The 4,549-nt window shown below is 45.8% G+C and overlaps 1 non-coding gene across 1 annotated transcript in view; it reads left to right on the plus strand.

The window, feature by feature from the left end:
- LOC113210274 (uncharacterized) overlaps positions 1-1,862 on the plus strand; it is a 19,208-nt gene extending 17,346 nt beyond the window's left edge. Inside the window, exons 3-4 of the transcript XR_008010777.1 lie at positions 636-944; positions 1,723-1,862. This is a non-coding gene — a transcript (uncharacterized LOC113210274). The remainder of the gene's footprint in view (positions 1-635; positions 945-1,722) is intronic.
- The last annotated feature ends 2,687 nt before the right edge of the window (positions 1,863-4,549 follow it).

Raw genomic sequence — 4,549 nt, forward strand, 5'->3', positions numbered from 1 at the left:
ACTAGACAAAGTAGTTATAGTTATCCGTACTATATCATCCAGGTGTACACGAAATATTTAGCTTTATTCAGACTCTTAACAACCTTTTCGACATTATTTTTTGGGGTCGATACTCCAGCTTCCTAGCCCGCTATTCTGCTTTGGAAAAGCTGTTTCAGTTGGCGTATGCTATTGCCCTGATGTCCCTGTCTGTCCGTTCCCAAAGAAGAACATGGGCCAGTCTGAAATTTTCAGGGTGTCTTTGGGGTCACTCCTGCCTCGGGTAAAGCCAGCAGTCTAGTTATCTCACTCTATGATGAGGTTTCGGCTGGTTCAGGCTATGTCGTTGTCGTTAGACTTTCATGGCTAGGGCGTGCTAGAACAACATAGGCAAAGTGTATGAGGTTATACTTTGTCTTCACAGTGAAATATAATTGTCCTCGTATATTTTTTTTACATAGTTTCTTGAAGTTCCGTGTTCGAGTACAATTCCTATTGAATTGCCCTGGATAGTCTTGAGGTGCTAGGAATCGTCATATTGGAACGCGTCGTGGAACAGACTGCTGGGAGTATCATTCTCGTCCGTACTCATCAGCCCCCCTGCCCCCTTTCCCCGCCCCTCGCGCCTCATCTCCTGCCCTATGCTGACTGTACAGCGGCGACGCGCCTCGAGTGGGCCAGTATAAAAGCCAGCGCAGCCCGACAGCGGGCATCAGTCTACCTGCAGACCGAACTAAAACCGCCACCATGTACAAGACCCTGCTCCTCGTCTTCGCCGTCCTGGCTGTGGCTTCGGCCCAGTACATCGCCTCCCCCTACGTTGCCACCGTCGGCGCCTACCCCGCTGCCTACTCTGCCTACTCCGCTTACCCTGCTTACTCTGGAATCAGCGCCTACGGCGCCTACCCTTACGCCTACTCAAGTCTTGGCTATGGCTCTGCATACCTGTACCGCTAAATCAAAATGTAAGTTTTCTATTGATACCTATATGATTCATAGCGCTCGACCGAGCAGCACCCAACTTGATGTATAAATACACGAAAAAAAAAAAAGACTTTGTTCTGGGGATCAGTTCTGTTTGGTAGGCTAAATTCGATAGCTGGAATCGAAAATCCGATACTCACAAGCAGGAGTTGGTTGTCACGACCGGACACTTGTACGAAGAGAACCAAGCTGGGGTTTGTTCTATTCGTACAAGTGTCCGGTCATGGCAACCAACGCCCGGTTGTGGGTATCGGATTTTCGATTCCAGCTGTCGAATTTAGCCTACCAAACATAATAGATCCTGACAACGAAGTCATTTTTTTTCCGTGTACCAGTAGAGCTTTAATATCTTATTCTAAAGGATTTTATGATTAAGGGTTGAATTTTTTTTTTTTTTTGATGACGAAATAGTGAATGTTAGTAAAAAAAAGTTGACTTCAGCTAAACCTTAATGTGCTTTAAGTAACTTTGCACTTTTGGACGTGTGTATTACTTGGCATATAGAACTAAAGATTTGTTCAGCCAGAAGTGTATAGCCACTGCAGTGTTAACGTGAGTGCAACTTCAAGTTGAATACTTGCAGGTTTGCAGCTACCAAGTTGCACAGTTGCAATTATTCAACTGGAGGTACACATTTACAACAGTTAAGCATAGTTACATACTTAGTTTATCAGTGTGTCATACTTTTCTGCTTTAATGTTCAAAATTCCTTTCAAAAGATGTATTGCATTTAAACTACTTTTGTTTGTTTCCATACAGATCTCAACTCTTTGACTTGGACTTCTCGCCTAACGATCCAACACAGTCGTCTGCAGAATGACATCGCTGGATACCTACACACAACTTTTCGTCCCCTCTAAACAATTTATAAAATAAACAGTGTCGATTTTGTAAAAAAATATCGGTTTTACTTCTTCACTTTTTTCCCTTACAACACACCCGTTTGTTACTATTTTTACCAAGAAACCTTCTACTCCCTTAAAAATGGTATGCCGCAGGTATCAGAGAGGGCGAGTATTTGTCAAAGTGCGACGAGTATTTTAGAGTATGCCCGTTCCTAGGGCTTGGGTGTTGTAGCCACAATTTTTGAAAGAGTACTTATTAGCGAGTAAGATCAAGTTGTCGCGGTTTGCCATAGTCTGAGGCAAGTAATCATGCTCAAAGATACGTCGGTAGAATGTTCAAAGTTACCCTGTAGTGATAATTTAAGATGGGACACTTATAATCAGGTCCAACATAGACTGCTAACCCAAGTCCATTTCAAGAGCGTTGTCCTTTCATTTTCTTTACTGCGGTCTTCAATTTTTCATTAAAATACCTCGTATCTAGCGCATGGGATGAAGGAAAAGGGAACGCATTCCCATTCCGATTCCTCCTCCCTCCTGCTCGAGAATGTTCTCATCCCGACGATTCTCGTCTCGCTATCAGGGAGACCGAAGGCAGAGAGCGCGGGACTGCCGTGCCGTCTGCAAAGAATAAGGGGCGTAACTGTTCGTTTTCGACAATCTGAATGTTTGCAATGCAGTGAGCCTAAATGTAAAGGCACGATTTTGTTCATGAAACAGCAACTTTTCGCTGTGCACCTCCAGACTAGACAAAGTAGTTATAGTTATCCGTACTATATCCAGTAAATAATTTGTCGTTTCGAGGCTCAGCACAGCGTGCGCTCACGCCAGTGTGTGGCATTCGAGGGCAGGGTAGGTGCGGGGAGGCAGCGGCAGTCAAACGCTGAGCCCCACCCTGCCCCCGCTTCCCCGCTTGCCTGCTTACGCCGGAAACGCGTGAAAACGACAAAATTCTTAGCAGGATATAACAAAGAAGTATATGATCTTTAACAAGTTGTGTAATGGGAATGGGATCCGTCAAACTTTACTTTCCACCGCCACCTTCTACGCAAGAGGGAAAAGTTCCAGGTGTCTCAAATTTTGACCGAAAAATTTCGTTCACAATTTTTTTCATCAGAGAGCTCTGTTCTACAACTTCAAGGTCGAGTTTTTGGTCTTCGAGCCCCTAGACCGATTTTTACTTTTTCACTAGGGTCGTACCTTAAAAATTGTCAACAGTTTCAAAGTAATTTCTTAAGACGATCTCTTTCTGAATAGACCGCTTACGCTGAGAGATCATCCAGAGAGTACGCCCGCCCGCCATACGCCGTCACGAACCTATAAAGTCATTCACTGGTACCTTCTTAAAGCTCTCATAGCCCCTGATGGGTAGGCAATGTATTGCCTGCACTGCGTTCGTGTACTGCGTAGTGCCTACCATGTGTCTCACAGGCGCCGAGATTACGAAAGTTGCTGAAGGAGGAAGAAAAGACGTACTCTGTGCACGCTTAATCTGTCTGAATGTTTTGATGCAAACGTTTGTGTTGAATAAAACCTATGTTCTGTAACGCACAAATTTGTGCGCAAAATTGAGTGCTTTTGTACAAATGAAAGCACAAAAGTGTTCAAACCCACACAAAGATTTGAGTTCGTAAAAATTGGGGACTAAAATTCAGTCGCAAACATTCAACACGAAAGTATCTTAAGTCCAGTTTGAGGGCCGCACCCTGGTCCTAGAGCTGGACACTGGCTGAGCACGCGATGTGCAGCGTGCCCTTGTTCTGATCTGCTCAGACAGTCAAATGGCGCGCTCGCTTGGCTAGTTCCGGTGTGTGCCGCGCGCAAGCTGGCCGGCGGGGCAGCGTCCGCCCGCTCCGTGCGGATGCTCCCGGACGCCAAGGTTCAGATTTTGGCCGGCCAGCGCGTCTCGCTTCCTGGCCTTCGGGCGGCGGGTGCGTGCCAAGTCCGACGCTAGCTTCAGTGACGGTCTGCGATTCCGTCACGGCGCTGTTTGCTGCCAGGGAGCTGCAATGGGCCATGGGAGCCGTCCCCAGCGCAGCCGTGGCGCAGTCTGGCATGAAGCCGGCGGGGGGTCACGATGCCATGCACCCGTCGTTGACCGAAACACATGAACAAGAGGAGAACAACCAACAGCCACTGGGGCGGTAGGGGGCGAAAGGTGATAGAGATGTTGTGGTTGGTCGAAACCTTCCGGTCGTTTCTTCTTTCTGTCGAAAATATCAACAGCTTCAAACTAGGTTAGATGGTCCTTTATCCCATAAACTAAACAACCATCAATGTTGTTAAGTACAACTTAATAAAAATGAAACTTCCAACTTTTTTAAAATGAGAAGTGTTTATGTTGTCTAAGTGGATGCTATTTTAGATATGGCGTCGTAATCGCTCATTCGGGCAACATTCATATTTTAAAACGTCAGCAAGGTTTTTCTTTTGCAGCTGTACTTATTTTCCAATAAATCCAATTAGTCAATCAAATCAAAATTGGTTAAATTTGGATATTTCTGATATCACGGAGGGCTGATGCTGACAGTCGTCGGACTCTCGCTTTTTGTTATTTTTTAAAAATATTGCTTGCGTATTCAATTCCATCAGTTACAAGGTGCTAATGACTCGTACTGAACGCTGCATGGCTATCACGGCCCGCTGCACTCCCGGGTCAAGTCCTGGGCTCCCTGGCAACACACAGGCAGGACTCAGCAGCACCTTTCATCGGGTGCTAGTAAGTAACATTAGTGCTTTCC

Source organism: Frankliniella occidentalis, unplaced genomic scaffold (assembly GCF_000697945.3).
Source record: "Frankliniella occidentalis isolate FOCC.00 unplaced genomic scaffold, Focc_3.1 Scaffold13, whole genome shotgun sequence".
Lineage (NCBI taxonomy): Eukaryota > Metazoa > Arthropoda > Insecta > Thysanoptera > Thripidae > Frankliniella > Frankliniella occidentalis.